Raw genomic sequence first — 21715 nt, 5'->3', positions numbered from 1 at the left:
TTTTTTGAATGAGAGACTTGTTCATACAAACACAAAAAAGAGGCACGACATCAAAGAGACGATAGCTCTAATCTTTGTTATTCAAGCTCGCCATCATCTGTGGGAACCAGGAAAGTATTGGCAAACAATACACAGTCATATGGTTTATACAAGCTGGGTAACATAGTCCTACTCTGTCTGTTGACTTGCTGTTAGCAAGCAGCTGGCAGTGCAGTACAACCTCTTATTTCAGACTATTTATATTTCCTCAGAACTCAACATAGTGTCAAACTGTTTGAGCAGATCAAAATTGGAACTTCACAACTGCATGTTAAATTGAGAGACCTTCTTTCAGATTGTCCACTAGTGTAAAACCCCCTCAGATATATTTCTCTGCCTTCTCTATAAACAATCAACTCAGTCTTTTTTACCCAAGGGTTTCCTGCAGGAAAGCTTGGAAAATGGACATATTTTCCTTTCCATGAAAGGATTAACTCCTTCTATTTCCAAAGGTCTTTCTGTCAATGCAGAATGATCAACCAAAGATGATGATAGTGACTGTCTTTTGGATCAGACAACATTTGTTTTCCCTTTTTTCTCCAGTTGGTCAAGGACAGTCACTGCAAGCTCCCCCAGAGGTTGGACTTCTTAACACAGGAAAAAGACTCGCTCATTTACTCAAACCTCAGGTTGTTGTACCATTCTTTTCAGGCACCTTTATGCCAAGGATGTGCTACAGATGTTAAAAGAAGCAAGAAAGCCTGCTACAAGAAAATCTTATGTTTCTAAATGGAAAACATAAGGTTTATTGACTCAGTCCTAGAGTTCACATGTTAAAGTGCATCTGTCAGCTATTTCAGTTTGTCTACTTATTGACCCTCCACTTTCTTCAGCTATGAGGTCAGTTTCTGAAAGACAGCCTCCACATCAGGTCCCTTAGGAAACTAATCCTTCCTTTTTGGGATCTGAGTTGATTGTTTATAGAGAAGGCAAAGAGATATATCTGAGGGGGTTTTACACTAGTGAACAATCTGAAGGAAGGTCTCAATTTAACATGCAGTTGTGAAGTTCTAATTTTGATCTGCTCAAACAGTTCGACAGTATGTTGAGTTTCGGAAAAACTAATGTCACCTCCATTTGAACCTGTTTCCTTAACATTTTTAACCTTGAGAACAGCATTGTTGGTTCCTTTTCCCTCTGCTGTAAGAGTCTCAGAGTGACGGGTTTTTGTGTGTGTTTCCCCCTTTCTTGAGACTAACGTTTCTTTCTTTGATGCCAAATGTAGTAACATAGTTATCTCTAAACTGCTGCATTCAATTTGCTGCATTCTATTCCACTCCACAGAATCAAGGGAAAAGAATTCTTTACTTGCTAGATGTCCACTAACAGCTGAGGCTCTACCTAGAAAGGACCAAAGGCATCATAAATTCTGACCAACTGTTTATTTCATACGAACAGGGAAAAGTTAGGTTTATGAAACACTGGCAAATACTTTATTATTAATGCTCATAGCATTAACAACCATCAGAGATGCATCAAATGTTGCTGTCTGTTAAATTTTGGGTTCCTATTAAATTGCCGAACATTTCAAAGTTTGAATGTCATATGGTGATCGAGCTTTGAAAAGATCGAAGGTGAAAGGCAACAGCTCCGTACGCACAGATTGGGAAAATGTCCCTTTTCTGCACTGAAGTACGGTCTCTGAGTTGGTATATTTAAGTAGGGGGGTGTGGGGTTAAGCGTTAAGGTAAGTTTTTTTTTTTACTTTTTTATTATATATTCGAAGTTTAAAGTTCCACTCATATGTTGTTGAACATATGAGGTTCAACATTTTGAAGCTTTGAATATATAATACAGACCCAAATTTTCAACCTGGCAAAACTCCTGTCTTCTGTTTATCAAATATTGCAAAATATCTGCTGCAAAAATTTTCTTCCCTGAGCTTGACAAGTGCACACCATCCTGCCTGAACACTTGTGTGCCCAAAATTAGGCTCAGATGCTCTACACATTTCCATTCTTTTTAAAACGGACATTTTTATGTAGATGTTTACCCCAAAGGTCTTTTCATTCGTGGTAACCTGACTCTCCTTTCTATATGTAGTTTGTGAAAAATACATCCTAACACATGTACAAGCTATGCTATCTATATAGTTAAATATAAGTTCTCTACTAACAGTCAGAGAGTCATTGCAGATGAGATCATTTGTACCAATGTTTATTTATTTATTTTTATTTTATATTTGTTTACCAGGATAATCCATCTAGATGTATGTCCATTTTCAGCAGAGGCCTGGGGAGAAAAGCTCCAATTGACAAATTTACAAAAGATTACACAACAAATTAGATACACAGATAATATAAGACAAGGAGTTATGTAGATATACAATGGTTTAGTAATGTTCCCAATAGGGACTCACAATTTACATGGTCTGACCCATTAAAAGCAAACAATCATCAGATTGGAACAGAACATAGTTGAGTATTAAATGTTTAAGATATTATTCAGGTAGGATTTCATTTTGTAATTTAAATAGGGTTGGTACATGGACAAAGCTAGTTCACTTTGAAATACTGTTTGATGCTTTTTTTGAAGAGACTTAGGAAGGATTGAGGGGTTATATAGTTTGGCAGTGAATTCCATGTTTTGCCACAAAGTTGGCAAACAGGGATTCACTAGCTGAGTTATTAGCTTTGTAGGTTTGGACCAGTAGTTTGTTGGATGATCGTAGTGACCTCAAGTTGTTTTATGGCTTTATAATATTTATAAGTGAGGGGGTATCTTCAGGTTGGTATAGATTTTTGTGTGCTATTAAGAGTTGATTGAATTGAATTAAGCTGGGCAATTCTAGCCACTCTAGTTGTTTCAGGTTCTGGCAGGTATAGGGTTCTGTAGATTGAGCCAGTGGCGAATCTGGCAATATGGTTGTAGCTATTGGAGAGCTTACTCAGTTCAGATTTATTAAGGTTGGAGAGTACAGGAGAGGCATATATAAGAGTAGAGAGTAGGTGCGACCAGGCAATTGCAATTCTAGCCAATGGGGTTAAAAATGACTTGTTTCTGTACAGAGATCCAAACTTCTTTTTGATGGTTTGTATGGTTTTGTTGACCTGTAGGTCAAATTTAAGATTATTGTCTATAAAAACCACTAGAAGCTTAGTATGGGTATCTGGGAGATAGAGATACCATTGTTTGATGTAACCGAGAATGAAAATGGGGTAGATCTACTAGTGGGGGTGAAGAGTAGAAGTTTAGTTTTATTGGGGTTCAGCAGTAGACATTGGTTGGAGAGACAGTTTTCAGTAGTGTTAAATGTGTTTTGGGTTAAGATTTGCAGGTCAGATGGGGAGGTGGCTGAGCAGATCAGAGTGGAATCATCTGCATATTGAATGCAGGTAGCTTTGGGGATAGCAGTGTGAAGGTTGTTGATGAAAATAGAGAAGAGTAGTGGTTCTAATATGGAGTCTTGAGGGACACCAAGTGTGAGAGGTAGCTGGTTGGACAGTTTGCCCTGCCTTAATACAGCCTGTTGTCTGCCAGTCAGATAGGACTGGAACCACTGGATTGCGTGATTATTCAGGGAGATTGATTTTAGATAAAGAACAAGTTCATGGTTGACCATATCAAAGGCTTTTGATAGGTCAAGAAAGAGGACAGAGGATAGCCTATTGTCATTCCTGATGTTCATTGTGTTTCACTGTTGCAGTCATTACACTTGGGTTATCCTGCTGGCAGGCTACCCGCAGTCGGCCTGAATTCCAAAGTTTAAGTCTGGCATCAGTTGCTGTCGCCTCCTCCCTGACGTCAGTGCGCCAGGGGTATAAAAGATGCAGCCGACGCCATTTTCTTCAGTCTTTCTTGCCGCACGGTGCCGGAAGCAAAAGCAGATGTTCTTCGTCTTCCCTTGCTGCAGTCCTGACAATTGGGTATAGTCCGCGTCCCAGTCGGCCCGAATACCAGAGTATAAGGCTGACGTCGGTCATGGCGCCTTAGACTGACGTCAGTACGTCAGGGTACTAATGCGCATGACCGACGTCATTTCCTGAGTCTTTTTTGCCGCATGGTCCGATGCAGAAGCAATTTTGCGAGTGCAGGTTGGCGTTCTGAGATTTTCCGAAACCGGAGTTTCAGACCGAATACAGAGTTGGCTAAGTAACCCGCTAGAACATTTTGGTTTTTCTTGCCTCAGTATTTAACCGGATGTCAGAAAAAGTGAATAACTGTATTTCTTGTGGGAAGCAGATACCGCATAGGGATTATCATACATTGTGTATACCTTGTTTAGGGCCTGAGCACGACGTTGTTGGTTGCCGCTCTTGTGCTAGATTTAACAAGCGCACTATTAAGAGGAGGCTTGATTGTGCTAGGTTAGTGTTTGGGAAGCGTTGCAATTATACTATGCCGCCGGATGCTCCGGCGCCTGCTTCATCTAAGAAGCGCAAGGACAAAACAGTGAAGTCTAGGGGTGAGGAACCGGCAGTCCCGGACGCCGGTCCTTTAGAAGGCTCAGGGGAGCCAGAGGTTTTGCCAGGAGTCTCTATGGAGTCTCAGGCAGATACTTTACTGTTACAGGATGTGCCCTCTCAGGAGGTAGGCCAGGCTGAGGGGGCTTCTCAGGTAACTGTTCTTCCCTCTCTTCCCAAGGTAGTTAGGGCCTCTCCTTCTGTTGCCAAAGCTTCTTTTAGAGGAAGGCCAAGTTCAGCTTCTGTAGGGGCTTCTCCTAGCATTTCGGGCTCTGTGCCTAAGAAACATATGCTTAAAATGGCAGAAGATTTGATTACTTTGATTAGAGGTTCTATGCCCCACCTGATAAGAGGCCTAGGGTGGAACAGGAGTTTGATAGTTTTGAACAGTGTTCACAGGCTTCAGAGTCTTCTGTGGAAGACTTGCAAGAGTTTCCTACTTATTCTGATTCTGATGTGGATGATTCCACTCCTTCAGCTTCTCCTCCTGAGGATTTTTCATTTTCAGAGACTCTTCACTCCATGAGGGAGCACTTTAAATGGGAAGGCCAAGATTACTCTGACTCCAGAAAAGGCTTAGGGAATTCTTGTTTTTGCCCCAGCATAGGCCTTTAGCTATTCCTCCTGTGTTAAATGTGGTGGAGGATGTTTTTGCAGAGGCTTCTCTGAACCCTGATTCCTTGCCTCCTGCTCCTGTTAAGCCTGATAGGTATTATAGGGTGCCCAAGCTCATAAGTATTTGTTTAAGAGTCCCAGGGCGGACCCAGAAACTGTTTCTCAGGGGCCTAAAGGTGTTAAAGCTTCTGTGGTTAAAAATCCTGTACCCTCTGATAAAGAGGCAAGGGCTTTGGATAGGTGGGGTAAGAAAGTATATACTTCTTCCACTCTAGCCATGAGGGCGTTGAATTGTCAATTTCATATGCTGAAATATCAGAATTATCTCCTTTCACAATTGAAATCTAAGGTGGATGCTTTGGCGGAAGGTATTGAGTGTAAAGAATTGCTGGATTTGGTTCATGTGTCTGAACAAGTGGGTAAGCATTCTTTGCAGTGTGGTTTTGATGCTGTTCAGGCCTCCTCGAGGGTGGCTGCTACTAGTTCTGTTCTTCGCAGACATGCATGGTTGAAGGATCAGAATTTAGCTGAGCATGTTAAGACCAGGATTTTGGATGCTCCTTTACAGTCTGATGTGTTGTTTGGGCCGCCTGTGGAAGCAGTTTTAAAGAAAATGGAGGACAAAGCTAAGTCTATGCAGACTGTTAAAGATTTTTTGCAGGTGCAGCCTCCGAAGTTTAGTAGAAATTGGCCTGCTAAGGGGTGGACATATCCTGCTTATGGTTCCCAGTCTAGGGGTAGGTCTAGACGTGGTAGGGGCAGGGCTCAAGGTTCGTTTAGGCCTAGATCAGACAGTTCACCTGCTCAGATTTCTGGTGAGGGCAGGGGTCAGTCCTTTCGTAAGCAGAACCAATGACCTGCCTTTTCAGCTGCCAGTGGACTCTCGTCTGGCAGCTCCTTTGGGAGGAAGATTGTCTCTTTTCAAAGAAAATTGGGATTTAATCACTCAAGACAGATGGGTGCTGGATATCATTCATCACGGGTACAGATTTTATTTCCACACAATGCCCCTTTCAAAGGCATGCCAGATGTTCCTCCTCCACAAAGAAAAGAGGCTCACAAGCAAGTTTCTCAGTTACTCCAGATAGGGGCTATTCAGCCAGTCCCTGTGTCAGAAAGGGGCTTCGGATTTTATTCTCGCCTGTTCCTAGTACCAAAGAAGGGGAACACATGGAGACCAATTTTGGATTTATCTATCCTCAACACTTATCTGGACATTCCCAAGTTCAAGATGTTGACGTTACAGCAACTGTTACCTCTGCTGGGCAAGGATCACTGGATGGTAACTTTGGATCTCAAGGAAGCTTACCTTCATGTGCCCATAAGGCTAAGTTGCAGAAAGTATCTGCGGTTTCGAACTGGAGATTTTCATTATCAGTTCTCTGCATTGCCCTTTGGCTTATCTACTGCCCAGAGTATTCACAAAGGTTCTGGCTCCAGTGATAGCTTACTTCAGGCTTCAAGGCATTCAAATTTATCCTTACTTGGACGACTGCCTGATTCTGGCTCAAGAAAAGGAACACCTTCTACTGCATCTGGAATATGTCATAGCAGTGCTAAGATGCCTAGGGTATTCTGTGAACGAAATAAAGTCCAGTCTAGTACCCTCTCAAGACATGTGCTTTCTGGGTGTGAGACTGAATACAGCAGCCCAGATGGCCTTTTAACCCGGGACAAACAAAAGAGTCTGTCACTTTACTTCCATCAACTATCTCATCAGTCCGTGCTGACTGCAAGGACAGTCCTTCAAGCATTAGGGTTCATGGCATCTTGTATTCTGGTGCTTCCCAATGCCAAACTGCATATGAGGAAGCTGCAATGGTATCTCAAGAATGTATGGACACAGCACTGCCAAGATTTGGACACTGTCATTCAAATAATACCTTGCCTTCAAAAGGAATTCTTGTGGTGGGCTCAGGAATGTCACCTAAACAAGGGACTCTCTGTGACCCGGCCAGAGGCGAGTCAGATTTTAACGACAGATGCCTCGGACACTGCTTGGGGAGCTCATCTAAATGGAAAGTGGATACAAGACAAGTGGCCTGCCAGACTACAGCATCTACATATCAACATGAAGGAGATGTTAGCAGTCCAGTTTGCATTGATGGCGTTCAAGGAGTTACTTCTTCCAGGGCAGGTGTTGATTCTGACAGACAACACAACTGTCATGTGGTACATCAACAAGCAAGGGGGAACACATTCTTATCCTCTATGCAGGCAAGCAATGATTTTATGGGAGACTGCGTTAAGCCTGCAACTGACTCTTCAGGCAAGGTTTCTGCCAGGAGCACAGAACTCCCTAGCAGATGTATTAAGCAGACAAATCATGGATCCCCACGAGTGGAAACTGGATCTTCATGTATTTCAGAAATTGACAGTGTCATGGGGAACTCCAGACATAGATCTGTTCGCTTCTCCACTAAACCACCAGCTGCCAAAGTATTGCACAAAGGGGTTTCATCACACAGCTTGGAAAGTGGATGCTCTGTCTTTCAGTTGGAAAAACCTTCATGTCTATGCCTTTCCACCTCTACCTCTTCTTCCAAAGGTATTACTAAAGGTCAGACAGGACAGGCCAAGGATGATTTTGATAGCTCCAGATTGGCCTCGGCAACACTGGTACCCACTTCTAAGGAGTCTTGTAAAGAAGCCTCCATGGCCTTTACCTCTGATTCCTCATCTGTTATCTCAGAAGGACGGTCATCTGCTCAATGTCAAGCTTCAATCTCTTCATCTCACAGCTTGGCATATTCTGTGTTGAAGCATGGTAGGTCTCAGCTTCCTCAACAAGTTTTAAATGTGATTATGGAAGCTAGAAGGCCTAGTACTAGGAGAGTGTACGCAGAAAAATGGAAGAGATTTTTATTTTGGAGTACAGCAAAGAATTTGGAGATTTCAGAGCCTAATTTGAGTGTGGCTCTTCAATATCTTACTGAATTATTGGACAAAGGTTTGTCTTTCTCTTCCATAAAGATTCATGCTGCAGCAATTTCAGCTCACTATGATTGTGACCCACCTTTGTTTTCGCATCCTTTGTTCAAGCAGTTTCTTAGAGGGGCAAAGAATATAAGAGCCCACGTAGAGCTCCTACTCCTGCTTGGGATCTCAATTTTGTGTTGGAAAAACTTACTCTACAACCTTTTGAGCCTGCAGCTACTGCTGAATTGAAATATTTGTCATGGAAGACTGTTTTTCTGTTGGCTATTACTTCTGCAAGAAGGGTGTCTGAGTTGCAGGCCCTTATGGCAGTAGAGCCCTTTTGATTTTCCATAAGGACAGGGTATCATTACGCACTAATCCTTCCTTTATGCCTAAGGTGGTTTCTAGTGTGGCTTTAAACCAAACTATTCATTTGCCTACGTTTTTGCAGATCCTCAAAATAAAGGGAAAAGATTTTGCACACTTTAGATGTACACAGGCAATTGCGTTATTATTTGAGCAGGACTAAAGATTTTAGGCAGTCTCAGCAGTTACTTGTTTCTTTTGCTTTAGGTTCACAGGGCAAGCCTGTGTCAAAACAAACTATTTCTAGGTGGATTGGCTTTTGCATTGCATTTTGTTATTCCCATCATGGCAAAGAGGTTCCAGCTGGGATTAGGCCTCATTCCACTAGGGCTACTGCCACTTCAACAGCATTTCTAAGGGGTGGCAACTAAGGATATTCTGGAAGCAGCTACTTGGAGTTCAGTGCATACTTTCTCTAGGCATTATCACCTGCCTATATACTCTAAGACTAGAGCTGGTTTTGCCACAGCTGTTTTACAAGGCATGTTGTCAGCTCCTGCTACTTTATAATTTGCCAGCCTCCCTTACCTCTGCTTTGGGATTCTACCCAATTGTCAGGACTGCAGCAAGGGAAGACGAAGAACATAGTACAGTTTTGTACCTACCATAAATGTAGATGTTCGAGGATTCCCTTGCTGCAGTCCAATTTACCCTCCCTCCTTCCCTCTGTGTTTCAGGGTGGTTGTGTAGGTGAGTTTACATGCTTATATTTTTTGTATATATTACTATATATATTGTACATGTTTTTTGGTGCAGGTTGTTTTTGGGACTTGTCTTTTTGGGTCTTCTGACATCTGGGGCAAGAAAAGACTGAGGAAATGACGTCGGTCATGCGCATTAGTACCCTGACGTACTGACGTCAGTCTAAGGCGCCATGACCGACGTCAGCCTTATACTCTGGTATTCGGGCCGACTGGGACGCGGACTATACCCAATTGTCAGGACTGCAGCAAGGGAATCCTCGAACATCTACATTTATGGTAGGTACAAAACTGTACTTTCACAAGTGCCGGTCGGCCAACTCCTGAGATTTTCAAAGACGAATTTCAGATCCGAAGTCTTCATTAAAGCTAAGTACCCCATTGGGGAAACTTTTTTCTTGCTCCAGACCAATGTCAGAAAAAGTTAACAATTGTATTTCTTGTGGGAAGCAAATACCTCATAAGGATTTTCATTCTTACTGTATTCCTTGCCTAGGCCCTGATCACAATGTTGCTAGCTGTCGGTTTTGTGCTAGATTTAACCAACGCACTATTAAGCGTCGGTACGATTTTGCTTTTCATTACTTTGGCTGAAAATTCAATTATATAATGCCATCAGAACAGCTGACGACCGGAGTTTATAAAAAGCGCAAGGAAAAAGAAAAGGACAGGCATCCGAGGTCCAAAACTGATGAGGCTTCCGCTAAACCAGTCGCCGGTTCACCAGTTCTCAGTGAGGCGCTTTCACAGCCCCTGGCACCCGCTACCTCAGAGCCACAGGCCGCTGACGACTCCCACATGGAGCCAGCTAGACCTCTGGATACTCAAGGTATTGGACACTCGGAAACCATTCCCTCAGATGGGTCCGGAGCCGCTGAGCAGGCATCGGCTTCTGAAGGTGTTTTCAGACCTACACAGTTATATGTAAAGCCTACTTCAGCTTCCAAAGCAAAGACTAAAGCAGCTCTAAAGACAACAAAACAAGTACAGCATTCTCCTGGACAGACTTCCATGCCTAAAAAACAGATGCTCAAAATGGCCGAAGACCTAATTACCTTGAACAGGGGTTCCCATCCCCCTCCTGACAAGAGGCCTAGGCAAGAAACAGAATATAAATCTTCTGATCAGGTTTCCATTTCCTCTGACTCCTCTTCTGATCAGGAATACTCTCTTCCTCCTTATGAGGATTCTGATGCTGAAGAATCTATCCCTTCAGCCTCTCTGCCTGAGGATTATTATTTTGGGGAAACCCTGCATACCATGAGGGAGCACTTCCACTGGGGGAGCCAAGACTACTCAGAATCTAAGAAAAGGCTTAGATATTTTCTTTTACTACCTCAGCACAGGCCTCTGGCTATTCCTCCTGTGTTAGATATTGTAGATGATGTATTTTCAGAGTCCGACCTTTCTCCTGACTCTTTACCCCCTGCCCCTGTTAAACCAGACAGATACTACAGGGTTCCAGATTCACATACATTTATGTTTAAAAACCCTGCTGCTGACCCAGAAACTATTTCTCAGGGTCCCAAAGGGGTCAAGGCTTCTACTGTAAAAACCCTATCCTCTCTGAAAGGGATTCCAGGGAGCTAGACAGATGGGGAAAAAAGGTTTACACTTCTGCTACCTTGGCTGTGAGAGCTTTAAATTGTCAATTTCATATGCGTAAATATCAGCAATACTTAATGTCACTGCTAAAACAAAAATGTTGACAAATTCTGATTGTGCAGAAAATAAGGAAATGCAGGATTTATTGCATGCAACTGAACAAGTAGGAAAGCATATATTGCAATGTGGTTTTGATTCTCTGGAGGCCTCTTGCAGGGCCGCAGTCATGGGTACTGTCATTAGGAGGCATGCTTGGTTAAAGGAACAGAATTTGCCTGATCATGTTAAAGCAAAATTATTAGATGCTCCATTACAGCATGATACCTTATTTGGTGTTAAAGCAGAGGAGGTGTTGAAGAAAATGGAGGACAAAGCGAAATCTATGCAAACAGTAAAGGATTTCTTACAGGTACAGCCACCCAGATTTAGCAGGAACTGGCGTACAAAGGATTGGTCCTTTCCAGTGTCAGGCAGGCCACAAAGAGGCAGATACAGACACCTCAGAGGCAGATGCCAGCCCCAGGGCTCATACAGGCCTAAACAGTGGGGCGATTCTACCTCCAAAAGCAGAGAAGACAAATCACAGCCATACAGGAAACAGTCCCAATGACATTCCTCTGTCAGCACCAAGCACTTATCTTTTGGCAGCCCCCTTAGGGGGAAAACTAGCACTTTCTTCTCAAAATTGGCACATGATCACGCAGGACAAATGGGTCTTGAATATAGTATCCCAGGGCTACAGGTTCCACTTTCACACCCTACCAAGGGCAAAAGGTATGCCAGACCTGCCACACAATCAATGGGCAGAGGCACAAAAACAAGTTTCAGCCTTCATGGACATGAGGGCCATTCAGCAAGTACCACAGCAAGAGCAGGGACAAGGATTTTACTCATGAACTTTCTTGGTACCCAGAAAGGACAAAGCCTGGAAACCAATACGAGACCTGTCTACTCCAAATACATTTCTGGACGTCCCAAAATTCAAAATGTTGACTCTGCAGCAGCTTCTGCCCATGCTGGGCAAGAAGGCTTGGCTTGTAACTTTGGACCTAAAAAAGGCATACCTGCATATCCCAATCAGACAATCTTGCAGAAGATACCGCAGATTCATAGCTGCTCAATGCACTACCAATTCTCTGCACTGCCCTTTGGCTTATCTACTGCGCCCAGGGTCTTCACAAAATGCCTGGCACCAGTAATTGCATTTTGCAGACAAAGAGGAATTCAGATATATCCTTACTTGGACAACTGCCTTATTCAAGCAGAGATCAAGGACATTCTACTAAAGCATCTGGCGTTTGTAAAAAGATTATTAATTTGCCTAGGGTACACAGTAAACGAAAAGAAATCAAAACTAGTACCCTCTCAAGAGATAATATTCCTGGGTGCAAGTTCAAATACAACTGCCCAGATGGCTTATCTCACGCCAGACAAACAAAGGCAACTGACTTCTTACTTCAAAATGTTGGCAACAAAGACCCAGTTATCTGCAAGAAAAATTCTGCAAGCTTTGGGCTTCATGGCATCCTGCATTCTGCTAATTCCATATTCCAGACTGCATATGAGGAATTTAAAAAGTGTTTGGACTCAACATTGTCACAGCCTGGAAACATTAATTACCCTCATTCCTTGCCTGCAACAGGAGTTTCGATGGTGGGCACAGGCCTGTCACCACAACAAGGTACAGCCATTCACCCTACCCACAGCCAGGCAGTCAATGACAGCAGATGCTTCAGATTATGCCTGGGGAGCCCACATGGCAGGAAATGTATTCAGGGCACATGGCCCATAAGTCAAATGCATCTTCATATCAATCAAAAAGAGATGCTAGCTGTTCAGAATGCCCTCACAGCTTTCAAGGATCTACTTCATCCAGGACAACTACTGATAATGACGGACAATACTACAGTCATGTGGTACATAAGCAGGGAGGCACACATTCCTAACCTCTCTGCAGACAAGCCATGACTTTGTGGAACACAGCATTGACTTATCAAGTACACCTGCAAGCACAATTCCTGCCAGGAAAGAAAAATACTCTGGCATATGAACTAAGCAGAAACCTCATGGATCCCCACGAGTGGAAACTGGATACACAAGTCTTCAGCATGATAACAAAGAAATGGGGATGCCCATAGATCTGTTTGCCTCCCCTCACAACTGCCAACTACAGAGATTCTGCACAAGGACTTATCACGAGCAAGCATGGAAAGTGGATGCTCTATCATTCAGCTGGACAACACTAACAGTTTATGCCTTTCCTCCTCTGCCTGTCCTCCCCAAGGTAAGGTCAGACAAGAGAAGCCAAAAATGGCCCCGCCAGCACTGGTACCCAATTCTAAAGAGCTTATCTCAAGGCCCAGCCTGGACATTACCTCTAATTCCTCACTTACTGACCCAGCGAAACAATCAGATCCTGCACAGCCAACTCAGGACACTAAATCTGGCAGCATGGCAGATAATGTAGCCATTCAGAACACACCTCTCTCTAAAGCAGTGATGGGTGTTATTTTGGAGGCCAGGAGGCCCAGTACCAGGAAATCTTATGCAGAAAAATGGAAAAGATTCTGTGCTTGGAACCAGGCGCAAGGAATTGACACGTTGGTACCAAATATTCCTCAGATTTTACAATATCTAACTGAGATGCTGGACAAAGGCCTATCCTTTTCATCAATTAAAATCCATGCCTCTGCCATTTCAGCTCATTACAATACAGAACCACCTATTTTTTCTCATCCATTGCTAACGCAGTACCTCAGAGGGGCCAAAAACATAAGACACCCAAGGAGAGCACCAATACCTGCTTGGGACCTCAATTATGTCTTGGAAAAACTCACACTGCCACCTTTTGAGCCAGCCAATACAGCTGACATAAAGTTCTTATCTTGGAAAACAGCTCTGCTCCTAGCAATAACCTCTGCAAGATGAGTCTCAGACTTACAGGCAGTCATGGTTGTGGAACCTTTTATCATTTTCCATCCAGACAGGGTTTCTCTGAGGACGAACCCAACATTTATGCCTAAGGTAGTCTCCAGTGTGGCCCTTAACCAAACTATTCATTTGCCTACATTTTATCCAAACCCACAGAATAAGGGTGAGAGACTCCTGCAGTCTTTGGACATACACAGATAGCTACACTTCTACTTGGACAGAACTAAAGCTTTCAGAAAGACTGAGCAACTCTTAGTGGCATATGCTGCAGGATCACAGGGAAAGTCTATCTCAAAGCAGACTATTTCAAAATGGATAGGCCACTGCATTCGTTTCTGCTTTTCACAACATGGCAAATCAGTGCCTAAGGGCATTAGGCCACATTCAACCAGGGCAGCAGCCACTTCAACAGCCTTCCTCAGAGGAGTACCAACCAAAGACATTTTAGAGGCTGCAACTTGAAGTTCAGTGCACACTTTTACCAAGCACTACCATTTACCTCTCTGTTCTAAATCCAGAGCAGGCTTTGCCACTGCAGTTCTGCAGGGCCTTATAGCCTCTCCTAATCCTATTTAGGCCCAGCCACCCAACCTCAGCTTTGGGATTCAACCCAAATGTAACGACTGCAACAGTGAAACATGATGAACATAGTATAGTTGTGTACCTACCATAGATGTAGATGTTCGAGTGTATTCACTGTTGCAGTCCAGGTTACCCTCCCACCATCCCCCTTTTTCTTTGCTGGAACTTATCTGTACCTCTCTATCCAATACAACCTATGTGATGTATTTGCTTGTAGATGAAGGAAATGTTTATTTTATTGCATGCGTACTTATTGGCATAAATTTTAGCCTACCAATTTGGGGGCACCTGACATCTGGGGCAAGAAAAACTGAATCAAATGGCATTGGCTGCATATTTTATACCCCTGGTGCACTGACGTCAGGGAGGAGGCGACAGCAACCGACGCCGTACCTAGACTTTGTAATTCTGGCCGACTGCGAGTAGCCTGCCAGCAGGATAACCCAAGTGTAATGACTGCAAGAGTGAATACACTCGAACATCTACATTTATGGTAGGTACACAACTGTATTTTTTGGTTGATGGCATTAGTAAAGGAAAAGAGGGCAGAGGTGGTACTATGATGTAGCCTAAAGCCATGCTGAGTTAGTAGGTTGTTCTGTGTAAGATATTGCATTCGTTGCTTGTGTATGCACTTCTCCATTATTCTGGCTAGTGGGGAAAGAATGGCAATGGGTCTATAGTTGGATAATTCTTTGGAACTTCCACCTTTATGGAGTGGGATCATGTGGGATATTTTCCAGAGGGAGGGGATAGTACCTTTGGATAAGGTTCTATTGATCAGGATAAATATGGGGTATGCAATGGCATCTGTAGCTATTTGCAGCTACTCTGTAGGGAGGGGGTTGGCAGAAAGGGTAGTAGGTTTTAATTTTTTATTAGTGTTTTGATAAAAGTGGTAGAGATGGGTTGGGAGCTAAATTGGGGATTATTAGTGGGTAGATTAGAGGTGGGGTGGAAATTTGTGGAGGTTAGTTGATTTGCTAAGGATTGGATTGTTTCAGTGAAAACGTTATTATAGGCACCAGCTATGGTCTCTGGGGAATTATGGGTGAGGTTTGCAGGGGTTGGGATGGTTGAATGTCCTGGATGAAGAAGTTGTTTTAAGCCTGCCCAGAATTTTTGAGGGTTGTTTTGGTGTTTATGTAGGAGATTTTGGTAGTAGCTTTTGTTATCTAGTAGAATGGATTTTTTTGTTTCATTCCTGAGTTGGCTGTATTTTAAATGGTCAAGCGGGGCTTTAGTTGATCGCTAGCTGGCCCAAGCTCTGTTTCTAGTTTTGGTTTTTGACTTGGTATCCTTTGTGAGCCATGCAGTATTTGATTTAGTTTTTATATTACGTGCAGGGGCATGGGAATCAAGGGTACTTAGGAATTTAGTGTTAAAGGGATCTATGGCCTCCTCTAATGATAGAGTTTTTAGTTTTCAACAGTCAACTGCCTTTAGTTCATTTTGGAAATTAACAGGGTTGAAGTTCTTCCTGTTTGTAAGAGTTTTGTATTTGGTCTGGTGAGGGGTGCCTGCCTTGTGTTTTATGATATAGGTTAGCAGGTGATCACTAAGGTCATTAGGGAGAGTCCCAGCTGTGTACAGTTGGGGTTGGTTATTGACTAGTATCCAGTCTAGGATACTTTCCTGTTGGTAGGTTTGTTGATTGTAGTGGGAAAGGTTATAGTCTGTTTAAACCCAGATAAATTTATAGGGGTGATGGGGGGGGGGGTTCGAAGGAGCAGTAGTGCCAATCTGTATTGAAGTCACCAAGAACTATGGTTTCTTGGGGGTAGGTAGTGGATAACCAATAGAGGATATCCTCTAGGGTATTTATATTGTTACCTGGTGGAATGTAGGCACAGGCAATATTTATGCATTTGTTATGGTTAATCTGTAGTTTGGTTATGAGGAGTTCTGCATTATTGAATGGAGTGGTTGTATGGTGTCTCTATTAACAGTTAGAGTATTTTTGTAAAGGAATGCTATCCCACCTCCTTTCTTTGTGGTGCAGTCTAGTCGGTGTATATTATAGCCTGGAGGTAATATCTCATTATCAGTAATATTTGGTTTAAGCCAGGTTTCCGTAAGACATATAATGTCTATCGAGTGGGTTGCTAGCATGGCGTGCAGGTTGGGAAGTTTATTGTTAATACTTCTAATATTTAGGTGAAATGTTAGGAGGGAACTAGTGGGAGTAGAAAGGGGTAGCTTGACTGTAGGGGTTGTGGTAGGGGAGTAAAGGTTATTAGATGTAGGTGGACCTGGGTTTGGATGAATGTCCCCATATTTTATAAGGTTGTAGTGACATGAAACTCTGAGCTTTAGGATTTTGTAAGTTTTATATAGTCTTTATCTTTAGGATTGTGCTTTGTGGTTTTACAAGGGTGATATTTTCTTGGGGGTGATAGATTGGCTATGTGGTGGATGGTTAAGTGTCTAGTCTTGTGTGAGAAGTCATGGGAGGCTGTTTGAACCTTTGGGTAGTGAATACTAAGATAGAATTTATGTTTATAGGCAGTAAAGTGATAAAATAGAAATAGAGGCAGTAAGGTAATTTGTATTGTTTTATTTGTTTGCCTTATGTTAAGGGGCTGGCCATTATCAGGGTTGAATGTGGTAACAGGGTTTGGAAAGATGGACGAGGAGGTAATGGGCTTGAGAGGAGAGTGTTGTTTAGTAATGTGTGAGGCACTGATTGGCACTTAGCATAGGGGGAGTGGCTAAAGTAGTATAAATTTAGCAGTACTGGGGGCGGGTGAGAATTGGGGGCAGGGTGGATTACAGAGCGAGCCCAAGCACAGCGAGGATGAGTGGAGCAGGGCAAGATACTTACAGCCTCCAAAAGGATTTTATATGTTTTTCAGTTTAAATGCACCAAGGATTTTAGTATATGTTTTTTAGTTTAAATGCACCACATTGCTCTATGTCCTGTGCTGGTAGGTTACTTCAATCTAATATTTTAAGTTGTTAATTTAACTTTGCTTGGTATGTCTGGTCTAACGTTTAATTGAATTGAGTTTAGGTAAACTAGGAATTTCACTAACAGAATGCTAGGGACACCTCCAGTGCTTTAGACCCAGGGCTTTAAATAAATCAGTACAATGATTCACAATATTAACCTTGTAGAAATAAGTTGCTGAGGGGCAGGACAGTTTAACTCTCCATATTGCATTTTCGGCAGGCAAGCCTTTCAAGTTATGGGTAGTTTGGAGGGGGATAGCACCCTGAAGAAGTAAACACAAATGGCAAAGCTGGAAGACCACGAACACGAAAATCAGCAGTGAACCAAGCCAAAATAGCGTACAAATTCCTTTAATACCCGCTTTCATCTCACGACTTCATCAGGATACATTTACTCTCACACAACTCAGTCCTTAAATACACAACTAATTAAACAATTAACATACTTGTTAAATTCTGATAAGTTTCCGGGTTTAAATGAGGCCATTAATGTTAATTGTTTTCTAAAATATAGAAAATTAGGGATCAATAAGCAAGGAGAATTGTCCCATTTATTTGGTATTTAAGCACTGTCTTTTTAACAAATTTGTTTTTAACAAGTAATTTTTTAACAAGTATGTTAATTGTTTAATTAGTTGTGTATTTAAGGACTGAGTTGTGTGAGAGTAAATGTTTTCTGATGAAGTCGTGAGATGAAAGCGGGTATTAAAGGAATTTGTACGCTATTTTGGCTTGGTTCACTGCTGATTTTCGTGTTCGTGGTCTTCCAGCTTTGCCATTTGTGGTTGATTTATTGGTTCCTGGTTCTATTTTGTGATTAACCCTGAAGAAGTAGGTTGCTGAGGGACAGGACAGTTTAACTCTCCATATTGCAGTTTCGACAGGGAGATCCTTCCTATGTTGCAAGCCTTTCAAGTTGTGGGTAGTTTGGAGGGAGATAGCACCAATTTAATGAAGCAGCGTACTGGGTCAGGAGCACCGGGGCATTTGAGATGAATAAAAACAGATCCGTATTTCTTTACATTAAGGGTTCCTAAGGCTTGTCTTGCATCCTTTATTTTTGCTCCTGGCAAGCATAACACTATTCAGTGTTCATTAACGTGTTTGCAAATGTAAGTATGAGTTTCTCTAATACTTGAATCTCCAATTACAAGAATATCTTTTCTGACCAGATCTGAAGAATCAGTCATTACAAAAAATGATCTTCAGCTCAATTAATTTTAGTAATCCCACTGTTTTCTTTGCTTATTACATTTGCAAGAATACAGTTGTCATCCAGCTGGCTTTGCACATCAGCAGCTTGAGACATATTGTCAAAGTCTGTCTTTCTGCTCTTTTTCTTAAGTGATGTTCTTCAAGCCTTCCATGTTGAGTTTTGATTTTTTCCTTTTCATCTGACCCATGTCTCATTTTTTCTTCTTTCTCTTTTGGAAAAATGATGCCTTCTACTGTAGATTGAAAGTTTTATGATAGAAAAATGTTATCATTCCCAGTAATCTGTGTGTTACATAACAAGGCTGTGTCCTAGTTAGTATGTATTCTGCTGACTTTACAGAATTTATCAGTTTCTTTTTCTTCTTTATTTGTTGTGGACTTCTTCCTTTCTTCCTTTATTTCATTATGTATGCCCAGAATCCTCAGATTACTGAATACTTGTATTCAGAATTCCAAAGTTGTTGGCTGCATTATCTTGTTTCATAGGGGTTGATTGATCTTTACTGACAAGAGACACTCCCTTTCCTAAATGTTCTATAAATGCTATAGCTGACATGCTCTTTGTCTAACGTTATTTATGTCACCAGTCTAGTCATTAATATGTGTAACAACAGTTCTCCAAGCCATGCTAATGTACAAGTGCAATCTTCGTCAGTAGTCTAGATTTACTGCTGATAATGATAAGCAAATCATCCATCTTTTGACATGAGGAACACAGATCGCCAGTGTTATCGGCATTACCTTTAAATAAACATAGCATTTATTACACTGTACAAGATATTTCTGCTTCATCAAATCCTTAATAGCATACGCATTTAATGAATCCATATTTAGCTTCAAGTGAGTAAAAAGTTCTAAAAGAAAAGAATAATTAAAATCAGTTACCAGAGAAGTCAGAGAATTTAAATCAACTTATAAGAGATGTCACACAAAAGAATAATCAGTTTCCAGAGAAGTCAGAGAATTTAAATCAACTTATAAGAGATGTCACACAAAAGAATAATCAAAATCAGTTACCAGAGAAGTCAGAGAATTTAAATCCGCTTATAAGAGATGTCACACAAAAGAATAATCAGTTTCCAGAGAAGTCAGAGAATTTAAATCAACTTATAAGAGATGTCACACAAAAGAATAATCAAAATCAGTTACCAGAGAAGTCAGAGAATTTAAATCAGCTTATAAGAGATGTCACACAAAAGAATAATCAGTTTCCAGAGAAGTCAGAGAATTTAAATCAACTTATAAGAGATGTCACACACAAGAATAATCAAAATCAGTTACCAGAGAAGTCAGAGAATTTAAAACAACTTATAAGAAAAGTCACACAAAAGAATAATCAAAATCAGTTACCAGAGAAGTCAGAGAATTTAAATCAACTTATAAGAGATGTCACACACAAGAATATTCAAAATCAGTTACCAGAGAAGTCAGAGAATTTAAATCAACTTATAAGAGATGTCACACAAAAGAATAATCAAAATCAGTTACCAGAGAAGTCAGAGAATTTAAATCAGCTTATAAGAGAAGTCACACAAACAGTATGCATCTAAATATTAAATTAAGTACAGTAAAGTTTTGCTCCGACTGTACAAGTTGTGAACGTTGCACAAATGCAGGAATTCCTTTATATTGGGCAAGGTCACAACTCTTTTTAACAATAAAGATTAGTAAATCACAAACCAATACATGATTGTTTAGATAAGTTCTGTAGTGTCCTCTCTGCTGTAGCTGACTAGGCCCCTTGAGATGGTTAAAACCTATCCCTTTCTATCAACTAACAGTGAAAATTAAAGGTAAAACAAAATATAAGTCAAAGTGAATCTTCTTGTTTACAAGCTATCCCTTCCTTCTTACAAACAGTAAAAAACAATGGTAAAAAATAAAAATGTAAATTCAGATAAAAGTTATCTTATCAAGCTACACAGTGAATCACAAACCTATACAGGATTGTTTAGGTAAGGTCTGGATAGCTGGTGCCTTTTGTTATAACTATTGTTATAAACCACTTCCAATCAGTGTTAATGCACACTGTATGAGAGCCTTTTATTCTTTTGGGACAAATTGGAAAAGGGTGTACTCTAGAAGCTTTTTAGAGACAACTACTTGGTCCCCATATGTATAGCTGTGCAAGAAATTGCATACTAGATTCTTTTGTTTAGATCCAGGTCTGGCTTTGCTAGAATTATTCTTCAGAGGCTCCTGGAGCCATATCCTTCCTCCTCCTCCCCAGTTGGATAGAGTTTTGGTAATCACCCCATATAGCCTACTGGTGCATGGGGTTATTTCTTGTTTGTTTCATTCTGAATGAGTATACTACTAAACTTTAAGACAAGAAAGTCCAGAAGATTTTCTACTCTGACAGCTGATTTTCTCCTCCCAGGACTGTCCAGTCAGCTGCCAAAGTGATAGTGTAGAAGGGAACCAGAGCTTTTGGAAGCTATACAGTTGTTTGTTCGGCAAGATACAACCCACACAGCCTAAACGCTACTGCAGTAGTGAGGAATTCAAACTTCTACTGATATGGATAAGTGCAGCTTACACAATTATACTTTTCTATTATTGGTGATTTACCATAAAGTATTATGAAAAATAATGAGATGAAAAGAGAAGTGAGATCACTGTCAAATGGTTTAGTCCTATTGCAGGAGATCTGTCCTACTGATAAAATGAAAGCTTGCTAATGTGAAGTTCATGGTAATTACCTTGTGCTGTCTCATGCGCTAACAAGACAGAGAGAGAACACAGCTTAGGGAATTGTGTACAGTTGATTTTGAAAATGTGTCTGACATGACAGAAGACAAAGTGGAGCTTGGTAATAACTTATTTCTCAGGTTTCCAGAAACAAGTTGAGCAGCCATACAGTTGTGTGAGACAAAAATAAATTGAAACAGTGTATGAGCTGTTTAATCATTATGCAGATGTCTTTATGAAATATGCTTATGATTAAACCCATACCAATTTCAAAATCTATTCTTAAATGAAAGCCTACTACCATAGCTGTTAATAATGTACCAACTGAATATATACAGACTGCAGCTGATACTCTAGAATAGCCCATTTCCATCTTGTCTGCAGAAAACCTTTGTACGAAATTGTTGAAGCAATATTACTGCCTACTCGTAGGAGTAGTCATTCAGCTGACTTAAACTACTTATCCATTGCCATATTACCTACCTTTTAATGCCCTTGTAATGACCCCACACTCTCCCTTATTAAGGACCCTACTGAGTCCCCCCTTTCACTTCTCGTAAGGTAGTTACATAATTCCACACAAACTGCAGAATTATATATTTACTTTATTTTACTGCTCTACCCAATGCATTATCTCACTGAAAAATTATGTTTCGTAATGTCCTTTTTGGCTCCTTCTCCATACTTGGAACTTTA

General features: G+C 41.3%; 1 protein-coding gene across 1 annotated transcript in view; it reads left to right on the top strand.

The window, feature by feature from the left end:
- The window catches only part of ZDHHC13 (zinc finger DHHC-type palmitoyltransferase 13), a 3021844-nt gene that overhangs the window by 2808008 nt on the left and 192121 nt on the right, over positions 1 to 21715 (top strand). The gene's annotated exons all lie outside the window — the stretch shown is intronic.

This window comes from Protopterus annectens, chromosome 9.part0, assembly GCF_019279795.1.
Source record: "Protopterus annectens isolate FY-2018-M chromosome 9.part0, PAN1.0, whole genome shotgun sequence".
NCBI lineage: Eukaryota > Metazoa > Chordata > Ceratodontiformes > Protopteridae > Protopterus > Protopterus annectens.
This window is presented reverse-complemented; position numbering and strand designations above follow the sequence as displayed.